Raw genomic sequence first — 14,492 nt, 5'->3', positions numbered from 1 at the left:
GGCTGTGCTGAGCAGGAGATCTCCCCCTTTACCAACTCCCGCTGAGACCTACTAACAAAAGGACCTCCATTTTGTCTCCTAGGGCATCAGGGACATTCCCACTATCTTATGAGCAGACCACTTGCCACCCAAAGATTCACATCACAAAGGAGGAGCAACATGATTGAAAAATATCTCTAATACATCAATTAGTTTGTCAATAGATGTTCTATACACATAGATGGGGGTGTGGTTTGGACGCACAATTTTATTATTTTTTTTAACAGCTCAGCTTTTTATTGAATGTTACTAAAGGGGTTTACAACTTTGTTTACAACTTTGTTTACAAAGTAACAAAAAGACCAAAGCCCATGTCATCATCAGACTCTTCAGATTATTCTTTTTTTTTTTGCTTCTCCTTTCTTCTCAGCTGGGGCAGCAGCGGTGGCTGGGGCAGGTCCACCAGCCCCCACATTGCAGATGAGGCTCCCAATGTTGACATTGGCCAAAGCCTTTGCAAACAAACCTGGCCAGAAAGGCTCAACATTTACACCGGCTGCTTTAATGAGGGCATCGATCTTATCCTCCGTGACCGTCACCTCATCGTCGTGCAGAATGAGGGCAGAGAAGATGCAAGCGAGCTCCGAGATGGAGGCCATGGTGCGGGCGAGTGCTAGGTGGGGGCTGCCGGGCGCGGTGCTAGTCGCCGGATGAAGTGAGGGCCTCACCCCAAAACGGCCTTAGCTTCCTCGGAAGAACCGAGCACCTTAGCGGCAGCGGAGGAAAGACTGGACACAGAATTTTAAATGCCCACAATGTTATCACAAGGAACAACGTCCAGTCAGTGGCTCTACTTAGTTATTACTTGTAGTGGATTTTCACGAGTTTCCAAAGGAGACTGGAGAAGAAAAGCAAGTAAATATAAGAAATCCTGTAAGTTTATAAAACATGTTCTGAGGAAGGCTAGTTTGAAAAGGATCCCTTTTGGAATAGAGCCGTGTGTTGGTCATAAGCAGCTACACACTGCCCTCTGATGGCCATGTGAGATATGGCACGAGCGATTCAGGGCTCCGTTGCATTGTCCCCCAAAGAAACCAACTTTTAAACTTACACATTTTCACAGTTCTGCTGTTAGAGCAAACCAAATTCTGCAAGATTCGATGTTTGGGGTGCCTTCCGGTGAAACTCACTGTCTTTACTATAACGTAGGCCACTTCCCAAGTGCATTGTTTCAGGGAGGGTTGATTGAGGCTCTGGGTCAGACCCTGGGTCCACAGCAGGGGACAGACAGGAGGCTGCAGTCTCAGGGCCCTGCAGTGGGAAGGTAGAAACGTGTTGGGTTCCCTTGTCTGCATCCCAGCTGGTGTGTGTCTGGTGAGGAGAAAGTAGTTCATCCAACTAAAGAAGTTGATAACACTTCTCTGTTTATATTTACAATAAGAGATTTTAGAAAATTAAAAAATGGTAACATATCTGTGTAAATTCATCCAAATTTATAGTTAAAAAAATGGGATTACTTTATATTACCAATCACTTAATACAAGTAATTATCCCATCTATTTAAAGTTTTAGAATTTATGAATTTAATGGCTCCATAATATTCCTTATGATCTCTTGTACTTAAAGGACCCGCTTCTATAGTGCCTGCAGCCAGCTTCCTCCACAACTGTATCTTGTTCATGTCTGCAAATGGAGTCCAAATCCTATCATCCCCAGGAAGCTGCCTAAGCTAGACTCATTCCCTGAACTTGCAGAGAAGGTTCTCGTCATCCTTTTCTCCTAGGATGGCAAGGCACTGCATTCTATGTCTTCTCTCCTTCTGCGGATTTAGAGCTTCTCCCAGACCAAAATGCTGCTCAATCAATTCTCAGGCCACTCTCAGCACAGCACTTTGCATACGGTAAATAATAATTGGGGGCTTCCGTGGTGGCTCAGTGGTAAACGATCTGTCTGCTCATGCAGGAGACATGGGTTCCATCCCTGGTCCGGGAAGATCCCACACACTGCGGAGCAACTAAGCCTGTGCACCTCAGCTACTGAACCAGAGCCCGGGAGCTGCAACTACTGAAGCCCGAGAGCCTAGAGCCCGTGCTCCACCACGAGAGACGTCACCGCAATGAGGAGCCTGCAACTGGAGAACCGCCCCCTCAGAGCGTCTCCCAGACCAAGATGCTGCTCAGTCTGTTCCATCTTTTCTCCACACAGTGAGTGGTATATGGCAAATAGTCTGTAGAGATCTGAAAACACAAAGAGATCTAAATGAGTTACTCACTATTGCTGATCTCCTCCTAAAATTAGAAATAAATCTCAGAAAACATCAAGGTGGTCTTGAGGCAAAAGACTGGTTTATTGTTGGCAGGTTTGCAGTCTGCGGGTACACATCTTTTGCCTGTAACTGAAAATAGTTTCCCAGAAGGTGATGGGAGTGAGGCATTTTAAAAAGCAAAATCCACAGAATACACAGTTGGGAGACTTGTAAGAGGGCTGCATGGCCCCTGCAGCCTGACCATAAGTCCTCGCAGCTGGACTGCAGTTTGTGATGATTGGCTGTCATTGGAGCTTCACCTCTGGGGCTTTTCCAGGTGGGACTCTTAGCAGAATCAAGAGTCAGAGTTTTTGTTTGTGGTTTTCTAAAAACTCAGAGCATATCACTTAGCCCCAGGTCTGTCATCATTGCTTGGTTCCACTTTGTTTTTGGTCTGTTAGTCACACCAGGTCCATTTCTTATGTACTTTCCCTAGGGGATTTCTCTCCTTTTTATTTTTCCTAGGAGATGATACTTTAGCACTGATAATGCTAATTGTCCATGAAAATCTGTTCCCCTTCTTGGAGCATAGCTGAAAGACTTCCCAGCCTCTTTTGTGGCCGTAGGGCCACGTCGCTGCCAATGGAACAGGAGAGGAGCTGATGTGTGTTCTTCTAGACTGGGCCCGTTATCACCTCCCACAAGCATTTCTTCACATTCTCGCCCCTTCTGCTGACGGACGTAGATGGGCATGAGGTCCTAGGGATAGAAGAGACCCAGGATGGGAGACTCTGGGTTCTTGAATGATCACATGAAGAAGGGCAGTCTTCCCAGTGGGACCGCCCAGGCAGAACTACCACGTGGGGAATATAGTGCAACATGCTGCTGAAATCTGGGGAGCTATTTGGTCATTTGCCAAAAACTAAACTCCTGGATATATATTCAAAGAAAACACAACTCAAAAAGATACATGCACCCCAATGTTCACAGCCACATTATTTACACTAGCCAAAATATGGCAGCAACCTAAAGTGTCCAGCAACAATGAATCGATAAAATAGATATGTTTATATATAGAAGGGAATACTATTCAGCCATAAAAAAGAATTAAATTTTGCCACTTGGAACAACATGGGTGAACCTGAAGGATATTATGCTTAGTGAACCCACAGAAAGACAAATACTGTATGTTATCATTTATATGTGGAATCTAAAAAATAAATGAAAGTATATGACAAAACAGAAACAGACTCACAGATATAGAGAATAAACTGGCTGTTTGTAGTGGGGAGAGGGATATGGGGGACAGGGTGGGGTAAAGGATTAAGAGACACAAACTACTATGTATAAAATTAGTGTGTTTTAGGAATTTCATGTGTATGTTTTAGACTTAAGGCCCTTGTATTGTTGTGGGAATTTTTATGGATGCTGGGGCTAGGGTATAAGGCTGCCTTTGTCAAATAATTGCAAACCTTCTGAGAGCTCCAAGGAATCAGCGTCTCAGGCCATCCCTAGGTGAACATGTGACCAACTTTAAAAATTCTTTTACAAAAGTGGTCTGTTTGGAGTTTCTGTTCTCTTGATACACTGAATTTTGTTTACCTTTGTTGGCCAGAAAATTATTCATGTAGCCTAACATGTTAGGTATATGGGCAGGAAGCTGTTCATTATTTTTATAATATATTTTTGGAACAGTATTTCTTATCTTACTCAAAATAATTTCTTATTGCTTGACAGATTTCATGTATTTCCAAATAGAAAGACAATACCTTCCCTTTCCAAACAGTAGCTATTAGTTGTATCTATTAAGCACAGCATTTGCCTTCCATTTAGCTCTTTAGGTTTTCCATATTAAATTCCTCCTCCATTTCTAATACTTAAAACTTTACTTTCAATTCTTTGTCCAGTTTCAGTCTTGCTAAATAAAGAAAAGTAGTTAAAGTTTTTACTGTAAAATGGGAAGCACAGCTACCATAAAGGGAAAAACACCAGAAACACCACCAAAAAAGACACTATAAACCAGGTTATAGTAAGTGATAAGTGGAAGAATATATTTTTGACATAGATAACACAGTAAGAGTTAAAATCAATAACATACAAAGAATACCAAAAATTAAGAAAAATAGAAAACCCAACACAGGGATGGCAGAAAACTTAATCTGAGGGACTGCAATGCTCAGCAAATCTCAAAAGGCATCCCTGACATTACCTAGTCATAATAAAAAGAGCATTTTAGTGAGTACCAATCACACCACTACTTTTATACAAATATCTAAAAATGCCAGCATGCTTTACCTGGCATTAAATATCTGTTTCACAACAGGAACCAGCAAATACTCTTCAAGATGAAATGCTAAGCACAGATCCTTTGTGTTTCTTTAATAGGAGACAGAATCTTGATTGGATAAATGGAATCATATGGATGCTATGGAGAGTCATTTCACTCACCAGCTTAGCTTTCTCACAATTAATCCAATGATATAAAATGCTGGGGGGCTGAGAAAGCTTCTTCAAGGAGAGACTGATGTCAAAACCTTGTTATATATTAGTTAACCATCACGTCCTTGTATGAAACCAGGATATCACAGAGTTGTGTTCCTCTGGTTGTTGTTGATAGGAGTTTCATTTGGCTTCACCTGATGATGGTCTGGTTAAGAGGAGGGAAGGCTCTTTGTCAGCTACCACTCACTCCATACCAGGATTTCCCTACTTTCCCGAGCACAACTTACCTAGTGCCTCATGGAGGACTCAGCAGTGAGACCAGGAGGATATACTTTCCATAGCACCCCAGGCTTCTTACTATCAGACTGGAAAATACTGATCATAATTGTTCACTCTGTGCTTCTTAATTCACAGATTCATGGATATACAAATGAGGTAGAAAAGCCTGCACGTGTTGAAAGTGTACAATTCAATGAGGTTTGATGTACGTATATACCCAGAAAAGCATCAGCCTAATTAAGATAAACATATCCATCACCCCCCAAAATTTCCCCATGCCCATTTGTAATCCACGCTTCCCTCCTCCCCTCCCATCCCCAGGCAACCACTAACCTTTCTTCCACTGAAAATAACAATGCATTAAAAAAAATTTTTTTTGTCCTAAGGTTAAACTGTATTCATTTTTCCATGTGCTATACAGTAGGTCCTTGTTGGTTATCCATTTTCAATACAGCAGTGTGTATATTTCATATGAATAACATTTCTGTATCTGGCTGCTTTCTCTCAGTATACATATTTTGAGATTGAAATAATAAACTACAAGGATACATTTTACAAGCCAGGAATATAGACAATATTTTAAATAACTTTAAATGGAGTATAATCTATAACATTTTAAATAATTTATTTTTAATTAGAGGATAATTGCTTTACATATAAAATTTCGAATCACTATGTTTTATACCAGAAATGAGTTGTAAATCAACTGTACTTAAAAAAAAAATACCCTTGTAACTACCATCCAGGCCAAGAAATTGTGCTTTTCCATCCACACCAGAATGCCCTCCCGGTGCCTCTTCCAAGCCTCACCCGCCTCTCTACTTCCAAAAGGACTCACTGTCCTGATTATTATACTCCTTACACTCTTTGAGTTTCTTCATTGTTTCTGTCCCCCATGTGTGACCCTTAGACTCTGTAGATTAGGATTCTACAGTTCCTGCAGATTTTCAACTCTATTCAGAGGCTTCATCAGACTCAGGATCAAAAATTTTGAAGAAATTTTTGGCATTTTAGGTATCTTAGAAATTTTAGGTATTGAAGTGCACTTTCATTGAGGTGAACATAATGTCAAGTGTTTTGTTTTGTTTTGTTGAGATGTTAGCTGGGATAACGTTCAATGTTAATTCATTCTGGGGTGAAAATTGATTTTCTGACCTTAAAGGTTATCACAAAAGTTTTCATTCCTATATATGGTGACAATATTACTGAGACTTATTTTGGTGATTATTTCACAATATATACAAATATTGGATCCTTATGTTTGTACATCTGAAACTAACAATGTTATATGTCACTATACCTCAAAACAAAAACAAAAACAACCCTATGATATCCTAGGAAAAATATAATATCAGAACTAGTTGTGACTTCTGAAAATAGGCAAAAATTTTTCTGTATGGCATTTCAATTCTCTTTTACCTTTCCAATTGTTTGTTTGCACAATTATCTACATTCTCGGGACATCAGGAGGGGCTAGGACCCAGGTCCCACTACTTGAGCACTTGCACCGTAACGAACATCTCCTGGAGCAACAGAACACAAAAAACCTCCAAGGGAGAAAAATAACTGCATGCATGTGCAATTATGAACAGGAAAATACAAAAAGGTTGCAAGCCAACTGCCACTTCTTAGGTGTCAGGAGCAAAAGCTGGGAACTGCATATGGTCCCTGCACATAGCAACGCCAAGGTGGTGGGCAGACTCCCTGAGCCAGCCCTCTGGCCTGCCCCACCGATGCACCCCACCCTTACCCCATTTAGAGAATCAGTCTGCCTTCCTCAAAGAGCAAACAAGAGCACCTGTTACTTGTTTTTGCTTCTTCATCCTATAGCACGAGTCCCAGTAAAGCCTTGCCTGAATTCCTTCTGTGGTGCCTTACTAATTTCTGTTGATTGATGAGTTCAAGGACCCAAAACACTATCAATTGCATAGTATAATCTCTTTTTAACCCTCATTTAATCTTAGTTCTATGAATAACTATACATTTACTGCACACACTAATCCTTACTGCAATGTCTCTTTAGTTACTTTGGTTTCTGAAGCTGGTTCTTTAGTAGATTCAAGGGCTCTGGAACACTCTACCAAAACACAGTAATAAAGATGGGATCACTATTCTTTTTTCTTTTACCTCAAGGCTCCAGATTGGTTTAGCATCAAACTGTTATTAATTCTACCTTTATCTAAAAATTTGATATTTTGCTCATCAAGGTTTTTGGCATTAATTTTGCTTTTTGAAAAATTATTGCATTAAAATCTCATTTATCTTGATAATGGAGTGGTTTGGTGCCCATGAAATTTTGTGCGGCAGGTCAGTGCCCTTCCTGCTTCTCTAGATTCTAACCCAGAGTGGGAGCTTCTGCAGTCCTTAATCTTTACTGTTCCTATCCTACTTAATTTTGATTCCGCTCCTTATAGTTCATGTCTACTGTGGGGTTCAGTCTCAATAAAGCCCTAAAGGCTCAGTGAGAATTCGGAGATTTTCACGCCTTACCTTAGACTCTGCCTCACTCAGGGTGGAGTTTGCAGAACCCTCCAGGCTCAGTTGCAAGTCCTGGCCAGGATCCTGCACATCACAAGCTCTAGGCTCTGCCGAAGGTCCTCATTTGGCTCCTGTCCCGCGCATGCGTGGGACTCTGCTGGGAAAGGGGCTGTGCGGGCTCGCTCTCCTCCTGTACTGAGCATGCGCAGGGCCTTAGGTGTCCAGGTTCAGTGCTGCTTCATTCAACTTTCCCACACTCATGGTGATGCTGGGGAGGGTCATGGCTTTTGTGCCCCCACTTGTATTTTGTGGAATCAGGGGGATACTCTGTCATCCAGTCTTGTGAATACTGCCTCTGGATTTTGGTTTAAATATCTCATTGCTCCATCTGTGTTTTTGCTCCTTGGAAGTAAAGCTATGGCAAACCTAGACAGCATATTAAAAAGCAGAGATAACAAAAGTCCGTCTAGTCAAAGCTATGGTTTTTCCAGTAGTCATGTATGGATGTATGAGTTGGACCACAAAGAAGGCTGAGCATCAAAGAATTGGTGCTTTTGAACTGTGGTGTTGGAGAAGACTCTTGGGAGTCCCTTGGACTGCAAGGAGATCCAACCAGTCCATCCTGAAGGAGATCAGTCCTGAATATTCACTGAAAGGACTGATGCTGAAGTTGAAGCTCCAGTGCTTTGGCCACCTGATGTGAAGAACTGACTCACTGAAAAAGACCCTGATTATGGGAAAGACTGAAGGTAGGAGAAGGGGATGACAGAGGATGAGATGGTCGGATGGCATCACTGACTAGACGGACATGAGTTTGAGCAAGCTCCAGGAGATGGTGAAGGACAGGGAAGCCTGGCATGCTGCAGTCCATAGGGTTGCAAAGAGTCAGACATGACTGAATGACTGAACAACAGCCATGTTTATGTGGGGATTCTGGTCAACAAAAATTATACTTCCATGAATACTGCCATCTTTTCAGAATTCTTAAATTTATTTTGTTTTAAAAAGGATATTTTAAAAGAAAAAATGGGGAACCAGAATTGTTTTTTATGTACAGAAAGCATTTTAAAAAAACCAACAAAAGAGTACTGTTTGCTCAAGGCCTGGGCATACTCTCATTGTTGACAAGGGAGATTGTAACTGCTGAGATGTGACAGCTCCTGGTCCAAACAGGATGTAGACCAGGCAGTCTAAATATCCTTGAGCTGTAAACACCCAGATGTGTGATCACCTGGCCAAGCTCAGAGGAGCGAATGGAAAAGGCTTTATGAGTGAAGAGGGGAAGGGAAAACCAGGTACAAGTTTGTGATCCAGGGTTTCAGCTGCCAGGGTGGGGTCCTGCCATTTGTCCATGGAGCCAGTGAGTGACTGGGTTTCACTACCTTTTGATGGGAGAGGAGGTAGGGATCAGGGATATAGACCCCCCCAACACACACACACACACACACACACACACACACACACAAAGCCAAGTCTATTGGTGAATTGTGCCCCTAATAGAAGGTTGAGTAGATGAGGAAACTGTTATCTAGGTTCTGGGTGAGGAGGAAAGAGACTCCTCTGAGGGGATAGTCACTAGGCCTGTGCTGTGGACTGAATATTTATGTCCCCCACATTCCTATGCTGACATCTTAACCCCTGACGTGATTGGTATCAGGAGGTGGGCCTTTGGGAGCCGATTGGGTCGGAAGGCAGAGGCGTCATGGAGGGATGAGTGTCCTTGTAAAAGAGGCCTGAGAGAGTCCTCTTGTCCCTTCTGACAGGGGAGAACACACCAGAAGTATGAACCCGTGAGCCAGAAAGTGGGCCTCACCAGACGGGGATCTCCAGGCACCTTATCTTGGACTTTCCAGCATCCACAACTGTGAGAAATAAATTTCTGTTGTTTATATGCCACCCAGTCTGTGGTTTGTTACTGCTGCCCAAACGGATTAAGACAGACTGTGATTCAGGCAGCCAGTGTCTGATTCTAAGTGCTCTCAATATTAGTAAACAGAGGAAGGGAGTAGAGGTGGGGAGGGGGGGTCACTTTGTTTTAACTGGGGTGATAAGTGGAGTCTTTATATTGGGAGGAACAGGAGTGAAATAATATTTACAGAGAATTCTATATGTCCATTTCCATAAGGACTGAAAATGTATTGGAGAAAATTCAATATCCTTTTCTGATTAAAAACTGAAACAGCACTTTAAAAAATGGCCATAAGTCAAAATGTCCTTAGCAGCCCATGTATATATTATATGGGCTTCCATCATGACTTAGACAGTAAAGAATCTGCCTGTAATGCATGAGACCCAGGTTTGATCCCTGGGTTGGGAAGACTCTCTGGAGAAGGGAATGGATATCCACTCCAGTATTCTTGGACCCTGGTGAATTACAGTCCACAGGGTCACACAGAGGTAGACAGCTGAAACAACTGAGAACGTGTGCAAAGCCAGCAGGGATCCACTGTCACCAAAATGTGCCTTGATCTCACCATGAACAAGAGTCAGCGGTCACTACAAATGGGAGGATTAGAACCCCAAGACCATCATGAACTAGAATAATTTGATAAAGCTATAAAAGAAATTCCTAGGAATTGGTTAAAGGCCTAAAAATCATATGACAGCCATAAGTGATTAGGATACTATGGGAAAAAAAAACACAGGAAAATTAGAAAAACAAAGTGAGATAAAAACAATTTCTAAAACTGAAAACCAGTGCCATGGAAATTAGAACCCTATTGGATGGATTAGATAGCAGATTAAACAAGGTTGAAGGGAGAACTAGTGACCCAGAATATTGCAGAGAGATACAGTGATGGACAATAAAGAGAGGGCAAGAGCAAATAGACACATGAAATACATATATAGAGAGTCTAATGTACTTGGGATTTTAGGATGAGAAATGGGTGGAGTGGTGAAAGGACAGAATTTGAAGTTTTTAGAATTTTTGAAAAACAGGGATCTGCAGATTCTAGTCCTGAGCAGAAAAAATAAATACAAATTTGAACCTTGCCCTACAGTAATGGTCTGTGGAATATTAAAGACAGTTGAGGACTTTATCACAGAGGAGGGAAGTCTGACTGTGACAGCAAACAGCAGACCAGTCAGCAGTCACAGTTCAGGGCAGGACACAAGGAATGACATCTTCAGCTACCAAGGGAAACAGATGTTTTTCATCCTAAACAATCACTCAGAAATAAAAACAAAATAAGAATCTTTTCAGATAAAAAAGAGTAACAGTGCTTGCCTCTCTCACGCTCTCGCTGAGAAGGAGGAAGGATGTATTTCAAAAAGTAAATGAGTCCCAGAAGGAAGGAGTGGAGTATAAGGGACAAGGAGGCAGGAAATGAGTGAGTGCAGGTCTAAGCTAGACAGTCATTGACTGTGTAAAATAATCATGGATTATTAATAATAATCATGGCTGATTAGAAGACACAAACCTCTGTGGTTCAGTGTTGTATCCTGAATATCACCTGCCAACCTACCAGGGTTCAGAAAGCCGGAACTGAGGTTGGGAGTGCATTACAGCTATTTATATAATAATTATTCATATGTACTCATTTAATAAAGAATTATAAGCCAGTAAAAAGTGGAATTTATTCCTGGAGTGCAAGAATGCTTCAACCTAGGGAAACGCTTTGGTGTAACACACCACATTAACAGAATGAAGGGAAAAAACACTACCATTTCAACTGGTGCAGAAAAAGCAACTGAAAAAATTCAACAGCCTTTCAAGAGAAAAAACACTCAACAAGTTTGAAGGAAATTACCTTGACATAGTCAATGCCATATATGTAAAACCCAGAGCTGTCACACTCAGTGGTTAAAAAGTGATAAGTTTTCCTTTGAGAATCAAGAAATATATAAGAATGCTAGGTTTTACCACTCCTATGCAACATAGCCGGAGAAGGCAATGGCACCCCACTCCAGTACTCTTGCCTGGAAAATCCCATGGATGGAGGAGCCTGGTAGGCTGCAGTCCGTGGGATCGCAGAGTCGGACACGACTGAGCGACTTCACTTTCACTTTTCACTTTCCTTCATTGGAGAAGGAAATGGCAACCCATTCCAGTATTCTTGCCTGGAGAATCCCAGGGACGGCAGATCCTAGTGGGCTGCCGTCTATGGGGTCGCACAGAGTCAGACACGACTGAAGCGACTTAGCAGCAGCAGCAGCATGCAACATAGCACTGGTAGTTTTAGCCATAGCAGTTAGGGCCAGGAGACAGTAAGGTCCTGACTTTGGCTGTCCTGAACAGATCTCCCACCTTACCAACTCCCACTGAGACCTACTGCCCACCTTCATTTTGTCTCCTTGGGAGTCAGGGTCATTTCTACTGTCTTATGAGCAGACCCCTTGCCACCCAAAACTTCAATTCACAAAGATGTGACAACATGATTGAAAAATATCTCATACGATGCATAGATTGTCAAAGATGTTTTAGACAGATAGATGCTTATAGATGGATGGAGGAAGAGAAGAAACAAAAGAGCACAGAGATAAGAGGTTGGATGCATAAATTTACATGTCTTTATGTGCCATAAGGGAGAATTCTCAGTCAGTGGGTCACCGTACATTTGTTACTTATAGTGGATTTTCATTAAGTGGACATGGAACAACAGTCTGGTTCCAAATAGGAAAAGGAGTACATCAAGGCTGTATATTGTCACCCTGCTTCTTTAACTTATATGCAGAGTACATCATGAGAAATGCTGGGCTGGATGAAGCACAAGCTGGAATCAAGATTGACAAGAGAAATATCAATAACCTCAGATATGCAGATGACACCATCCTTATGGCAGAAAGTGAAGAAGAACTAAAAAGCCTCTTGATGAAAGTGAAAGAGGAGAGTGAAAAAGTTGGCTTAAAGCTCAATATTCAGAAAACAAAGATCATGGCATCCGGTTCCATCACTTCATGGCAAATAGATGGGGAAAGAGTGGAAACAGTGGCAGATTTTATATTTTTGGGCTCCAAAATCACTGCAGGTGGTGACTGCAGCCATGGAATTAAAAGATGCTTACTCCTTGGAAGGAAAGTTATGACCAGCATATGCTAGACAGCATATTGAAAAACAGAGACATTACTTTGTTAACAAAGGTCCTTCTAGTCAAGGCTACGGTTTTTTCAGTAGTCATGTATGGATGTGAGAGACTATAAAGAAAGCTGAGCGCCGAAGAATTGATGCTTTGAAACTGTGGTGTTGGAGAAGACTCTCGAGAGTCCCTTGGACTGCAAGGAGATCCAGCCAGTTCATCCTAAAGGAAATCAGTCTTGAATATTTATTGGAAGGACCGATGTTTTGGCTACCTGATGCAAAGAGCTGACTCATTTGAAAAGACCTTGATGCTGGGAAAGATTGACGGCGGGAGAAGAAGGGGACGACAGAGGATGAGATGGTTGGACGGCATCTCCGACTCAATGGACATGAGTTTGGGTGAGCTCCGGGAGTTGGTGATGGTCGGGGAGGCCTGGCGTGCTGCATTCCTGGGGTCGCAAAGAGTCGGACACGACTGAGCGACTGAACTGAATTGAACTGAACTTCATTAACTTTACATTTGTTATTTATAGTGGATTTTCATTCACTTCAAAATGAGTTTGAAGAAGAAAGTGGATATATCTGAAAGAAATATTGTAAGTTTATAAAACATGTTTTGATGAAGGCTAACTTCGAAAGGACCACTTTGGGATTGGATTGGTGTGTTTGTCATAAGCAGCTACACACTGCCCTCTGGTGGCCTTGTGAGATATGGCATGAGTGCTTCTGGGCTCCATCTTTTTGCCGGCCAAAGAAGCCGACTTGCAAGCTTAACAGACTTTCACAGTCCAGCTGTCAGAGCAAACCTAATTCTGTAAGACTCAAAGTTTTGGACGTACCCTCTAGTGGAAGTCATTGTCTTGACTATGACAACAGGACACTTCCCAAGTACATTATTTCAGGGGGTGTTGATTGAGTACCAGACCCTGGGTCCTCAGCAGAGAGCAAACAGGAGGTAGCTGTCTCAGGGGCCCTGCAGTGGGAGGGTGGGAATGTCCTGGGTTTTCTTGTCTGCATTCCAGTTCTGTGTGTCTGGTGAGGAGAAACTAGTATATCCACACAAAGAAGTTAATGACACTTTTCTGTTTTTATTAACAATAAGAGATTTTAGAAAATTAGAAAATTGTAACTCAACATATCTGTGTAAAATCATCCAAACTTATACAGAGTTAAAAACTGGGATTACTTTATATTACCAGTCACTTAATAGGAGTAATTATTCCATCCATTTAAAGTTTTAAAATTTATGAATTTAATGGCTGCATAATATTCCTAACGATTTCTTGTACTTCAGTTCAGTCACTCAGTCATGTCCAACTGTTTGGGACCCCATGGACTGCAGCACACCAGGCCTCCCTGTCCATCACCAACTCCTGGAGTTTACCCAAACTCATGTCCATTGAGTTGGTGATGCCACCCAATCATCTCATTCTCTGTTGTCCCCTTCTCCTCCTGCCTTCAATCTTACCCAGCATCAGGGTCTTTTCAAATGAGTCAGCTCTTCACATTATGTGGCCAAAGTATTGGAGTTTCAGCTTCAACATCAGTCCTTCCAGTGAACACCCAGGACTGATCTCCTTTAGGATGGACTGGTTGGATCTTCTTGCAGTCCAAGGGACTCTCAAGAGTCTTCTCCAACACCACAGTTCAAAAGCATCCGTTCTTCAGCGGTCAGCTTTCTTTATAGTCCCACTTTCACATCCATACATGACTCCTGAAAGAACCATAGCCTTGACTAGAAGGACCTTTGTTGACAAAGTAATGTCTCTGCTTTTCAATATGCTGTCTAGGTTGGTCATAACTTTCCTTCCAAGAAGTAAGTGTCTTTTAATTTCATGGCTGCAGTCACCATCTGCAGTGATTTTGGAGCCCCCCAAAAGAAAGTCAGCCACTGTTTCCACTGTTTCCCCATCTATTTGTCATGAGTTGATAGGACCGGGCGCCATGATCTTTGTTTTCTGAATATTGAGCTTTAAGCCAACTTTTTCACTCTCCTCTTTCACTTTCATCAAGAGGCTCTTTAGTTCTTTACTTTCTGCCATAAGGATG

At 42.0% G+C, this 14,492-nt stretch overlaps 1 pseudogene; it reads right to left on the bottom strand.

The window, feature by feature from the left end:
- Positions 1-322: 322 nt before the first annotated feature.
- On the bottom strand, positions 323-760 carry LOC110151634 (large ribosomal subunit protein P1 pseudogene; annotated as a pseudogene).
- Positions 761-14,492: the final 13,732 nt, after the last annotated feature.

This window comes from Odocoileus virginianus, chromosome 7 (genome assembly GCF_023699985.2).
Source record: "Odocoileus virginianus isolate 20LAN1187 ecotype Illinois chromosome 7, Ovbor_1.2, whole genome shotgun sequence".
In the NCBI taxonomy this organism is placed as follows: Eukaryota; Metazoa; Chordata; class Mammalia; order Artiodactyla; family Cervidae; genus Odocoileus; species Odocoileus virginianus.
The sequence above is the reverse complement of the archived record's forward strand: the minus strand, read 5'-3'. Positions and strand labels throughout refer to the sequence as shown.